The sequence below is a fragment of the Hyperolius riggenbachi genome, chromosome 11 (genome assembly GCF_040937935.1).
Source record: "Hyperolius riggenbachi isolate aHypRig1 chromosome 11, aHypRig1.pri, whole genome shotgun sequence".
NCBI lineage: Eukaryota > Metazoa > Chordata > Amphibia > Anura > Hyperoliidae > Hyperolius > Hyperolius riggenbachi.
The window spans coordinates 90,711,619-90,725,743 of NC_090656.1; positions in this window are offsets into that span (position 1 = coordinate 90,711,619).

Sequence of the window (14,125 nt, forward strand, 5' to 3'; positions counted from 1 at the left end):
CTATACATCAAAGATTGTGAAGTTAGGCTTTCAACTCCAGGTGAAAACTTGATTAAGGCGTTTTCCTGTCTCCGTTCTCAGACATAAATGGGATTTCCAGAGATCCACATACATGAAAAGGGTACTATAGCACACACACAAAACAAAAGACTCCCTTCACTTCCAATCTCCCCAGGTTACAGGTGACAATTGATTAAGGCTTTCACATTGCAGCAGGATGTCCTGTGTGATAGGTGACTAGTCGTATTCACTGAAGACCTCTTTAGATGCAAATGTAGGTCTAGTGACCCACCCACACAAATACAGGAACAGTCAATGAATCTAGCCTGCATCTCTACACCTTTGACATACCACAGCAGATATAAAAATGGGAAAATGAAAATATATTACTGTATTATCCTTAACAGCATCAGCACCCCAATATATCTCCACACCTCCGCCGTTAACTTGGTGCAAGGCAGACGATCTTCCCAGATCATCCTGCCAGCACCTACACTGTTGGTTCTGCTTGACGGGACAGCCCGTCCGCATTCCCATGATTGCTCCCCTTCCAGATGGCGCTGGCAGGTGAATCTAACGCATCATCCTGCCAAAGCCTACATTGACGGCCTGGCCGGGTGGGGAAACCCTTTAGCATCCTCAGGAGGGTTCCCCACCTGTCAGTTAGCTCCAAGCTACACGACTGGAAAGCTAGGTCAGGTTGCTGCAATGTGTCGTTGCCCTTGGCAACCTGACGTAACCAACCAGGGGAATGTGGGTCAGTGGCGACCGTGAATTCGCAACCATAGAGACTGTGCTGCAACTGGGGAAGGGTTCCAACCGTCGCTACACGCACTCTCTCTATAGTGGCAGGAGCTATCTCTCGGTCCCTTTGGGGAACGAGTATCTGCCGGTCTGCCTCCTCCACTTCGGACAGCTCCGAGGGAATAACTTCCCAGAACCCTCTCAACCTGCCCCTCCCAGCTGGTGACCTGCTGGCTAGCCCCCTGAGCTCTTCCAGGCTGCTGTCAAATCGAACAGCCCCAGAGAGCTCAGTGCTGCCTGTCACACATTCTAGGAAGGCTGCAGACGGAGAGGCTCCTGGGCCATCCGGGCCAGGTTCCGAATTGGATGTGGCTGACCCAGCAACATTTGCCACTTCGGTGGACAGTCCCTGTGCTGTAGACCCACTAGCGCTGCGGGTTACCACTGCAGCTGAGGGAGTGCCCACCTTACACACATCATAAATCACGTCACATTTTGTCTTAAAACCATCTGAAGGGGAAAGATCTGGCCTGGTGCCGTCTGCCCCTTCAGTGGACAGTCCATCTGCTGCAGCCCAGCGAGCGCCGCTGGTTACTCCGGCAGCTGACGGAGTGTCCACATGACACACAGCATTATGTAGCACAACACATATGCCATCAGCATTATCATCCCTACATATATTGTCATTTGGGACATCACATAAAACCTCCACATTATCTGTATCATTACACACATTGCTACTCAGCACTTCACAATTATCATCAACAGTTCCTGCATCGATCGCCTCGATAGTCCGTGCGTCATAAATGACATCATCAGTTTCTGCATTCTCTGTGTCAACAGGTCCCACTCCAGGCCTAGGCACTGGAGACTCACTAGGGCTGGCTCCTAGTACACAGTCCATAGCCCCTGGGGCCTCTCCAGCACTCCCCACTTGCACAGCATTATCAAACAGTACCTTGCAAGAGTCCAGAACTTCTGCTGGGGATGCAGGCTCCACAGGGTTTGGAGTAGGCTCATACCGGGCCACTAACCGTCCCAGGTCAGTACCCAGCAAAACGTTGGTGGGGATTTTGTCAGTTACCCCAACTTCTTTCAGTCCGCTGCCGGCCCCCCAATTCAGGTGGACCAAGGCGGTGGGTATGGCTGGGGTGACACCCCCAATTCCTCTGACAGCAATCATTTTCCCAGGTATGTACTGCTCTGGGTTCACAAGCTGGGGATGTATGAGAGTCACTTCTGCTCCAGTGTCTCTCAGCCCAGTGGCAACTGTACCCCCAACCGTGACAAGCTGCAGATTCTCTGCATAGCCAGTAGCATTCCTGGTAGCACACAAAGCCGTTGGGACTTCACTGGGGTTTGAGGCCTCACTGGATTTTGGGGCCTCCCTCTTCCTCTCTGGGCAAGTCGTGCTGATATGACCCACCCTGTCACATACAAAGCATTTCCGAGTGTCAGGTTGCTTGAATCCAGGAGACAGCGGTGCTTGCCTCCTCTGGGTGCTGGGTGAAACAGGTTTAGCAATCTGTTCTCTTCTCCAGCTGGACGTAGTAGTCCTCCGGGACTCAGGTGCTCTATGGGCGGTGTAGGAATCGGCCATTTCCGCAGCCTCATCCACTGTCTTTGGTTCTCGATCCAGCACAAACAGCCGGACCTCAACAGGACAGGTGTGGAGAAACTGGTCTTTTATCATCAGCTCCTTCAGGGCATCCAAGGTTTCAACTGACAGTCCTTTTAGCCACTGCTGGAAGGCAGTGCGCAGGTTGCACGCGTGATCCAGGTAACTGTCATTAGGACCTCGCTGCACTGTCCTGAAACGTTTTCGATACACCTCTGGCGTGAGGTGGTATCGTGCAATGATGGCTTTCTTAATCGCCTCAAAGTCTGTTTCTTCCTCCTGGGGGAGACTCACAAACGCCTCCAGGGCCTTGCCTCTCAGCCCTGGTGTGAGGTATCTTGCCCACTGCTCACGGGGCACCCCATACTGCCGACAAGTCCTTTCAAACCCCTGTAGGAAAGTGTCTATGTCAGAGTCCTTGTCCATAGCGGGGAACTTATCCAGGGGGATTCTGTGGACTCGCTCACCTTCGCGTTCTGCGGGTCCAGCAGACCGGTTCTGCTGCTGAAGTTTAGCCAGCTCCAGCTGGTGTCGCTGTGCAACTTGTTCCCTCTCGGCCTGGTGTCTTTCCCTCTCGGCCTGGTGTCGCCGTTCCGCGTGTTCCTTCTCTGCCTGTCGGTGCAGTAGGATCAGCTTTAGGCGCAGTTCGGGCTCAGCCGAACCTAGTAGCTGTAGGTCGGCTTCCAGAGATGTCATCTCCAAGTTCGGTGGATCATCCAGGACATCGTCTCCACTCGCATTCTGTGGCAGGAGCGATTCCTCCTCTGTCGTGTCGTGAGCTGCATCCGCTGACGTTGAAGCACGGGCTTGCTCTGCCGCATCATGCTCCTCGAGCGCACGAACTAACTGCTCCTTAGTCTGGCCGCTCACCGTCTCGATGCCTTTGTGCTCACACAGGTTGAGTAGTATCTCCTTGTTTTGCCTTGCATAGCTGGATGCTTTCTGAGCCATCGTGTTGCAAAAAAAAAAAGAAAAAAAAAAAAGGGGGGGGGAAGGGAAAGCAAAACACCAAGTGTGTATCTTTGAACAAAAAAAAACGTATATAGATTCTGCACTGAGTAGACTTCTGTAGGCTAGTTGCTTCTAGCAAGCTTCCAGCCTTTAGTACTCAGAATAGCGAGCTAAACTGCGTACTAATGTACTAAACGATCCCACCACTGCCAGCCAATTATGTCAGGAACCGGCCCGCGGCACGCCTGCGTATACGGTTCCCGACTGCGGGTTTGACCAGATTAAGCGGGGAACAGCCTTATTTAAGCTACAAACAAGGCTGGAACCCCTCAAACACTTCTCACTGCCACCACTAGCTGTTCGCTAGACACTTCCACTCTGCTGTCGAGTCCTCAGCGCGCACTCCGCGTTTTCGTATCTGGGTCAGCTTTGCGCTTAGGCCAAATACGGGAACGCCACGCACCCCCACACACACACAGTTGCAATCTTACACTGTCGTGAAGCAAAGACCCACTAACAGTCGTTCCGAACGATACTGTTAGCCACTCTGCTGTCGCTACTCGCACTGGCGTTGTTCGTACGTTGGGTCAGCTGCGCGCTTAGGCCAACGTATGACAAACGCCCCCACACACAATGCAATTACAATTTCATACGGTAGTGTTGCTCAAGCGTACAATTAGGCATGAAACTTATACACGGTTACACTTCAGTCTCTTCTAGGCTATGAGTGTTAGTTTAGTACGGCAGAAGTCAAGCTTATTAAATAATAATTTAATATTCCAGAAAAACATAGAACAGTGCAGAACTTAATATATACAGAAAAATTACAAAAAACAAAGTAAAAATAGTTACAAGATAAAGTTACAAAGATAACACACAAAGCGATTTTGCTTACCAAAATAAACGGGAAATAAACCTACCAGCGTATCGATCTGGTGTTGTTGCGGGCGGTACGCACTTCTGGTCAGGAACCAGGTTAGTTCTAGCCGTGTGAGCTACCTCCAAGAACTACAAGTTGTGGCTATCCTAGCTGCGGTTTTATACTATGAAATACGCCTGGAGGCTGTAAGCCTGTGTGGACGGGGGGAAGCTAGATTTAATAACATCCTCAGACATAATTTGATTTCCCAGGTAAAAGTCTACTATACATCAAAGATTGTGAAGTTAGGCTTTCAACTCCAGGTGAAAACTTGATTAAGGCGTTTTCCTGTCTCCGTTCTCAGACATAAATGGGATTTCCAGAGATCCACATACATGAAAAGGGTACTATAGCACACACACAAAACAAAAGACTTCCTTCACTTCCAATCTCCCCAGGTTACAGGTGACAATTGATTAAGGCTTTCACATTGCAGCAGGATGTCCTGTGTGATAGGTGACTGGTCGTATTCACTGAAGACCTCTTTAGATGCAAATGTAGGTCTAGTGACCCACCCACACAAATACAGGAACAGTCAATGAATCTAGCCTGCATCTCTACACCTTTGACATACCACAGCAGATATAAAAATGGGAAAATGAAAATATATTACTGTATTATCCTTAACAGCATCAGCACCCCAATATATCTCCACACTTCCCATTGCAGTTTGTGCCTTTTCTGCAGGTGCCTTCGTAAGGCAGTTGTTCCTACATGGGTGTTGGCCTTTCCACAGCTCAATTTTTGGAGGCAGAGTGAACAGATGGCATTGCTCTGATCTATGGATGACACACTAAATAATGTCCAAACCGCTGAGCCCCCCTGGGGTGATGGCACTATGGTGGCACCAGCAGCTGACGTTGAAGGGCATGTTGGCTGGCACCGGACACTGCCACCAGCTGTTTCTGACGACGAGCTCCCCCTGCTTATTTCAGCAACTCGTCTCCTCCTACTCCTCTCTGGCTCCCCCTCTGAACTGTACCCTTGGTCATCTTGTCTCTTAGGATCCCACGTGGTATCCGTATCATCGTCATCATCATAATCATCCTGCCCAGCTCCGCTTGCCTCAGACACCTCCAAAACTGCACCAACAGCAGGTGCTTCATCATCCTCATCCTCACACGTTACATCCATAGTGTCGCCCCCTAACTCAGACATATGAGGTGGTGTAACTTGCTTAGCGCCTTCATCTGGTTGTAACAATAATGGCTGTGAATCAGTTGATTCCCCACCAATTAACTCCTGCGAATTGTCAAATGCAGCAGCTGTGGTGCCTGCAGTAGCGCTGCGGAAGATGAGGTGTTCTGTGTTAAATAGTCAACCACGTCCTGACAATCTTGGGAGTTGATCGGACATGCCTTTTTCTGAGCACTGTACTTTGGGCCAGGGCCGCACGAAATCACATCAACACGACCTCGCACAGACCTGCCGGTTGGCCTTCCTCTGGGTCTGCCTCTACCTCTGCCTCTACCTGTTTTGTCCGTTTTGTCCATATCGGGGGGGGGGGGGGAATGAAGTGAAAGGTATGCACTGACTTGACCAATACAATGTGCAGTCACACAGGTGCAGTTAACAGGTATGCACGGAGTGGTATATCACACTGCGTGCACTCACGTAGGTGGGTGGGTGCAAAGTGAACAACAGGTAGGTATAGGCAGTGGTTATTACAATGTGCACTTGTCACACACAGAAAGGTACCATACCGGACAGGCACAGTGACACTGCATGCGCTTACATAGGTGGGTGGGTGCACAGTGAACAACAGGTAGGTATATGCAGTGGGTATTACAATGTGCACCTGTCACACACAGACAGGTACTGGACAGGCACAGTGACACTGCGTGCACTCACGTAGGTTGGTGGGTGCACAGTGAACAACAGGTAGGTATATGCAGTGGGTATTACAATGTGCACCTGTCACACACAGACAGGTACCGGACAGGCAAGGTTACAATGCGTGCGCTCACGTAGGTGGGTGGGTGCACAGTGAACAACAGGTAGGTATATGCAGTGGGTATTACAATGTGCACCTGTCACATACACACAGGTATCGGGCAGGCACAGTGAAACTGCATGCGCTCACGTAGGTGGGTGGGTGCACAGTGAACAACCGGTAGGTATATGCAGTGGGTATTACAATGTGCACCTGTCACACACAGACAGGTACCGGACAGGCACAGTGACACTGCGTGCGCTCACGTAGGTAGGTGGGTGCGCAGTGAACAACAGGTAGGTATATGCAGTGATGGGTAATGTGCACCTGTCACACACACAGGTAGTCACTTAATGTGCTGGGCCTGGCAGTGGCACACACAGTAGGAATTACCAAGGCTGTCTATGCAACTCAAGTGTCAGTGGGACACACACACAAAAAATAAAAATAAATGGATAACAAGAACAAGATTAGCTCTCAGTAAGGAGCAAGCTAAGAAGCCTGCAAGAGCCTAACTAATCTTTCCCTATGAGAGTCTGCAGCAGCTTTCCCTTCTCTAATTACTGCAGGCACACGAGTGAGTGAAAAGCCTGACGCTGCCTGCCTTTTATAAGGGGGGGGGGGGGAGGCCTCCAGGAGGGAGTGTAGCCTGATTGGCTACAATGTGCTTGCTGACTGTGATGTAGAGGGTCAAAGTTGATCCTCATGATGCACTATGGGAGCGAATCGAACGTCCGGTAAAGTTCGCGATCGCAAACCCTGGAAGTTCGCCGGGAACCGTTCGGGCCATCTCTACTGACAAGATGATGCAGAATTTATAAACACATTTTTACAATACAGTATCATATCAGAGGTAGAATTTAAAAAGAAACTGTCGCGAAAATCTTAAAATTTAAAACACATACAAATAAGAAGTATGTTTCGTCCCGAGTAAAATAAGCCTTAAATTACTTCTCTCCTATGTTACTGGGATTTACAGTGAGTAGTAGAAATCTGACATTACCAACAGATTCAGGACTAGCCCATCTTCTCATACAGGGTTCTCAGGGTTTTCTTTATTTTTAAAAGCACTTAATGTTGGGCTAGTCCATCTTTCCATAGGGGATTCTCAGTATGGCCTTTATTCTTTATAAAGACACTCCCTGAAAAAGTTTTATACAAAGATGCTGGCCAGCCTTCCTGCTCACCATACACTTTTTTTAGCAGATGGAGGAAGCAACTGCCATTCACTAAGTGCATTATGATAATAAAGAAATAAAGAAATTCCTGTGAATCCCCATGAAGAAATGAAGAAATGGGCTGACCCTGCTGCTTTAAAAATTATTTTGCATTACCTGTTAAAAAAAATATATATTTGCTGCGAGAAACCTTCAAAATTGGTCCAGGTACATGGTATAGCCCTACAAGACACAAGTGTTTCTCATCCCTTGCACGGGAAATACATGTTGTTTTTTAAATTATTTTTTAAACAGTTGTTATTATGAGTACTGTATACCTTTTTATAACTCAGTCACAAATATTGAAAACAAACAAAAAAAAAATACACTTTACTACTAAGTGTAAGTGACAGCAACATAGGAAAAAGTAATTTAGGTAATTTAGCTCATTTTATGGCTCAGAGATTTACTTCTGATTTGTATATGTTTACATGTATTTAAAATTTTAAGATTTTCACGACAGAGGTCCTTTAAACAGTTAAAGTTTCTGAAGCAAGTCCAGCTGTGTTGGTAGAGTGTCTTGGCTCCCTGAAAGCAGCTCTGCAGTAACTATTGGCAACAATCCAACATGTGGACCTAATTAGTCAGGCTTCTGCCTGTCGGTGATTGGCAGGTGACTAATTTTGAAATTAAAATATTAATTGATATTTAAAAGCAAACTTTGAAACTAGTAAAGAACCCCCAAATTCACGAAGTCCTCATTCATTGCACCTTTTAAGCAGAAGAACATTGCATGAATAACACCAAGCCAATGCATAGGCTGCAGTAGTGCTCGGCTGCTCGCAACAATCGGGATTGCTGTTTTTAAAAGTAATTTTAAATGGAAAAATTGTCAGTCCTCTCTATATTTGCACTTATTGAATGTGTTATACAAATTCATATAATAACTTAGCACTGATTCAATAAACTTTCCTTTTGAGTGTTTTCTTGAAGGATGTTTTCTCATTTTGTTTCCAGAATGCCTCTTTAGATCTTAGCAAAAAAAAAAAAAAAGTACTAAAAATAGATGAAAAAAACCCGTAATATTAAACCTACCATAATCGAGGACAGCTTGTTGTAAGTGCTTTTTTGCTTGCTAGGGGTTGAATAGGTATATTTTAGATGAGGTGTTAACACATAAAACACATGAGGCATGAAACCAGGGCCCTTTTACCTCAATGTGAAAAGGCTCCCTATGCCAAACAGTTTTTTCTATTTGGCACTGTTATTGGCCTGATGAAGCAGGCTCAGACCCGCAAAACGCGTTGCCGTGCTAATAGAATGTCTTTGTTTTCACAAAGATCTCGTTACTTAGGTAAGCCACCTAATTTTCTTAATTTTATCTGTTTTTAATAGTTTTATCTACACCAGCGCACCTCTTTAACACATTTGTGCTTTTACCTCAATGTTCTTAATTAAAATATATCTACTTTATTTATTTTCTTGTTTAAATTAAAATTACACTCTTATTTTTTTATCGAATTGGTAAAATGTATGCTAAAAAATCTTAATTCTATCTGTTTATCAATCTGTCTGTCTATCTATCCATCTATTAATCTACTGTATCTATCTATACTTTACATCTTATGTTTAGTACAAAAATACATTTAAAATGTGCTATTGTTACTGGGAAAATATGAAATATTACACATGCATGCTTTTTTTTGTTTGCAGTTCCACCTCTAAGCAAGTTTTATAGGTATAAAAGGGTATTTGTTTCACAAGCTAGTAAACACATATGTTGTCCAATTATGTTGTCCATAACATAATTGGGTACCCTGAAATAACAGCTTGCAGTAGTGCGGTAGTAATACAGTGTTACATCTTCCTCTTCCTACAGGTGCTGTGTGTGAGCTCTGCACAAACTTCTCTCCTTGGAAAGTTGAACATAGGGTCAGGGGCTCTTCCTTGTAACCTCAGACTGAAATTCCAGATGCTTGTTTAGGACTCGGACTAGTCTCAGTTCATCAATTTCATGAAGCTAAGAATAAGCTCTGGCTGTGGCTCCGGCAGTGGCATTAATGCAGAACAAATTGAGACATATCCTCGGCGTAATTAGTTCCAGAATTTAAAAGATTTACAGTAAAATAATAGAGTGAGCTACAAATAACTGCTTATTTTTTGTGGCTATGGGCTGAAATGTGGGAATATAATGTGATGTATTTAATGAAAGTGAATGCAGCTCGCACAGAAAAGGGGTTTGGAGGCCACTGAGGCATTTGTAAAACGCTCTATGACTGACTGTTCAACTCTACGTTCAATGTGTACATATATCTATCATTACAGACTCCCATCTACAAAGCACAACGGTTGCTATTACATTATGACTAGGGATAAGCTAGATCGATTTTGTAAAAAGCGAAATCATCCTGGAGTATATGGGGGTTCGGCGTATGTAAGCAGGGGTTAACTCACCTAGTCCTCCCTTCCAATGCGCTCCACACCACTATTCATCTTCCGACACTTCTGCCTTCTAAACCAGAACTCCTGTAAAGGTGGAAGTGTCAGAAGATGGAAAGCAGTGTGGAACACTTCGGAAGGGAGACGGCAGCCTAGGTGAGTTGACCTAAAAAATAGGAGTAACTTAATCCTGCTTTAAAAAGGAACTTTACTGAACATAACTTTATTAATATAATTTTTTTACAGTATTAATCTTTCCTCACCCTGGTTTACAGTCTTACATTTATCACAGTTAGCTGCATTTTTACCACTGGCAAGCTGCATCAATGCAGAATGTTTATTTGTTGTGCGTTCTGAAGAAGACAGGAAGAGCACCTGTCCTTCCAGAGTGGGGCAGAAGGCTGTGTGACATCATAGCCTAGGCTAAGCATCACTGTAAAATGTACAGATACATGAAGTGTTTCCGATGCTTAAACCAGGATAATAAACATAAAATTACGCAGCACTGTGGTGTAGTGGTTAGTGCTCTTGCTTTGCAGTGCTGAGTCCCTAGTTTGAATCCCAATCAGGGCACTATCTACATGGAGTTTGTATGTTCTCCTAGTGTCTGCATTGGTTTCCTCCCACATCCCAAAAACATACAGATAAGCTAATTGGCTTCCCTCTAAATTGACCCTAGACTACAATACACACACTACATGATATAGACATATCACTATGTTAGGGATTAGATTGTGAGGGACAGTTAAATGACCAGACAATATACTCTATACAGCACAATGGAAAATATATAATATAAATAATAATAATAGCCTGAATTACTTTTTAGATTCTACTACAGCACCTCTTTAACCCCCCTGGCGGTATAATTCCCGCGGCTGCGCATTTTTTTTTAGCATGTAGCTAGCCTAGCGCTAGCTACATGCTTCCCCCCTCCCCGCGGCGTCCGCCCATCCCCTCCGATCGCCGCCGGCGCTGCTTGCCCATAAGGAAATCCCGTTCTGAACGGGATTTCCTTGAGGGCTTCTCCCGTCGCCATGGTGACGAATGGAGTGACGTCATCGACGTCATGGATGTCGTGACGTCACAGGGAGTCCCGATCCACCCCATAGCGCAGCCTGGCGGCGATTGGCCAGGCTGCGCAAGGGGTATGCGGGGGGGGGGCCTGTTTCCGCGGCGGGTAGCAGCGCATCGGCGGTGGGCGGCGGCGATCAGAGCAAACACGCAGCTAGCAAAGTGCTAGCTGCGTGTTTGAAAAAAATAAATTATGTAAATTGGCCCAGCAGGGCCTGAGCGGCACCCTCCGGCGGCTTACCACGTGTCACACACAGGGTTACCGCCAAGGAGGTTAAGCTCGGTGCACATTATACAATACAGGTGTATAGTCAATAGCTTCCTAATATTCATAATTTGCTTGTTCCACCACCACTTTGCAGCATAGATATCAGAAAAGATTTCAGGAAAGGTCTGGTTTGTTATTGATTGCATGATTGCCGCTGCTAACTCTTTGCTGCATGATGCAGTACAAAGCAATGAGAATGTCATTCTCCTGTTGGCTGTTTGTACGATTAAGGTATAGGCATTACTAGTCAACATCTGATCACTATTGTGATGAAATATTTGGCAGAAATGCCGTAGTTCTTAATGTGGCCACACACAATACAATAAAATGATCTGATTTTATGGCAATTCAATAAAAACAATCGGATTACCTGACAAATCGAAAGCTTTTTTTTTTTTTATTCGAGCAAGAAATCAGAACGGATTTCCCATTTTTATTCGATAAAAGTTGATCGGGAATGGTGGATTTTACTGATCAATTTTTATGAAAATTGAATTGTGTTGTAGATTGTCAATTTATTAATATATACACCCAAGCAATTTTCTCAAAGTTTGCAATCATTTTATCATAATTGGGGAAAAAATGAACATATGTGTGTGTGTGTTACATTGGTTGTATTTTATAAATGTTACAATCAGTTAGAAAAATTGATTACTATTCTTGAAAATCTTGTAAAAAAATTGTATGATGTGTGGCCACCTTTAATAAATCTGACAGAACCGACAGGTTTTGGGCCAGTCTATCTCCTTACGGGGGATTCTCAGGCAGGGAACACACTTGACTTTCAGTTTTCTGCGCGTTTTTCTGCTTACTTTTTCTGCACACCAAGGGCTTGATTCACAAAGCGGTGCTAACCTACTTAGCACGTCTAAAGTCTTTAGACGCGCTAACCAGGGTGCTAAGTAGGTTAGCACCGGATTTCTCAATCAGATCGCGCGCTAACTTTGCGCGCATAAACTTTTACGCGCGCAAAGTTTTATGCGCGCTACGTCCCATAGGCTTTAATGGGCACTTCGCGCGGAGCGCCCTGCGCTCTGTGCAGTATGCGCGTAAAGTTTTACGCGCATAAAGTTTTGCGCGCGTAAAGTTTTATGCGTGAAAAGCTTGTTTAGACGTGCTAAGGGGGTTTTCACAGGGGTGCTAACAGTTAGCACCGCTTTGTGAATCAAGCCCCAAGTGTGTTTCCATGCAGGAAAACGCTCACATTTTTTCACAGCAGCTGATGTAATTGATAGAGAAAACTGCCCAAATGTGCAGAGTCATCATGCAGAATGTAAGTTTTTTTTCTGTGAGCGAACAACACAGTAAGGGCTCGTTTCCACCATAGCGAATCCGCATGCGGCGACGAGATGCGGATTCGCTTGTTACACTAAAGTGGCCGGGGCTGTTTCCACATGTGCGGCGTGCGGGAGCGATTTGGCGGCGGGCCAAATCTGCACGACGGGACCCACAGAATTCGCCTGCGTCGGGAATCCGTGCGAATCGCCGCTAATGTATTTAATAGTAAAAACGCATGCGTTTGTTACATGCGTTTTTACCCGCGATTTTGCGTGCGATTTCGCACCTTTTTCAATGTTATTTTGCCCTGGCAGTGTCATGGTTAATTTTGCATGGCACCCTGCCATGCGAAATCGCACGCGAAATCGCGGGTAAAAACGCATGCGGAAACGCATCCGCATGCGTTTTTACAAGCGTCGGAATGCCGGCGAAATCGCGTCGCAACAGTGGAAACGAGCCCTAAGTGTGAACTAGCCCATTGATTAACATGAGTCCTCCATTTTTCTGTGCAGAAAACGCGCATGAAAACAGTCAAGCGTGTTCCCTGCCTCAAGATTTTCTTTGTTTTCAACAGCATTTCCTGAACAGCAGTTGCAAAGTCTGACTGACAAAATAGTGTGCAAGTGACAAGGGAGGCTGGCTGGTATCTTACTATTTTGGCAGTTAAACTGCTGTTCAGGAAATGCTGTTGAAAACAAAGAAAACCCTGAGAACCCCCATGAGGAGAAGGACTGGCCCAAAACCCGTCGGTTCTGTCAGATTTTTAACTGCTTACTTTTTATATGATAGTGGTCCTTTAAATCTAAGGTCTAATGTGTTCTATCATGAATTGTATACTGTGTACCTACCTTTACTAGAATCACATGGAGTGTGCCTGTGGTTGAGCTTTAACAGTATTAGTAATTACAAAATAATTGGATGAAATTGTCTTAGAACAATTTTTTACTTTCTGCTAAACTATTTGGACGTTTGCAATTAATAAAATCCACATTTTTTCTATTTTCTAAAATACATTGAAAGTGCCTAATGCACAAAACCATCAACTCAAATCCAGGTGCTGTTTTCTTTCTCCTCCTCTGACTTTATCAGGTTTTCCTCCACTTTATCTGTAGGTCCTCAGAGAAGAAGAAGATCAAAGGACCTGTCTGATAACCGGCCAGCTACATGCAAAATCATCATTCATCCAATCCCAGACAATGCCACACTCACCCAACCCCCAGCTCTGTCAAGGTTTGTGTGAGATAGATGAACATACAACATGCCAGATGACACAACTTCTACGATGAACTCTCTGCATGGACAATGCAGGACGTTTGGTGCAGATTGTAATAGAACCACACAGACCTTTATTATAAAATGAAAATACATCTTACCGGGCAAGTTACATGGGAAAGAGGTTAACATGGGTTCAGTGTACTGGTAATGGCACAACCTTTCTTCACATACTTAAATAGAGCATGTATGAGGGCAGATTGAGACTATCAGAAACAGGGGCGTAACTACAAATCAGGGAGTCCCCAATAAAACTTTGAAGGGCCCCCCAAAGTTTAAACTGCTTTTTCTTGCCTACACCTGGTGATCCTCACAGCCAGGGAACCCATCTTGCAAGAGCCATACAACAAGTGTGGGCATCATAATATTTGAAACCATAACAAGTGTAGCCACAAAAACACCTGATCTGAAGGATAGACCATTTTATCTGTGGGAGTGAAGTAGTAGTTGGGGCACTCTTGCAGCTCGGGGC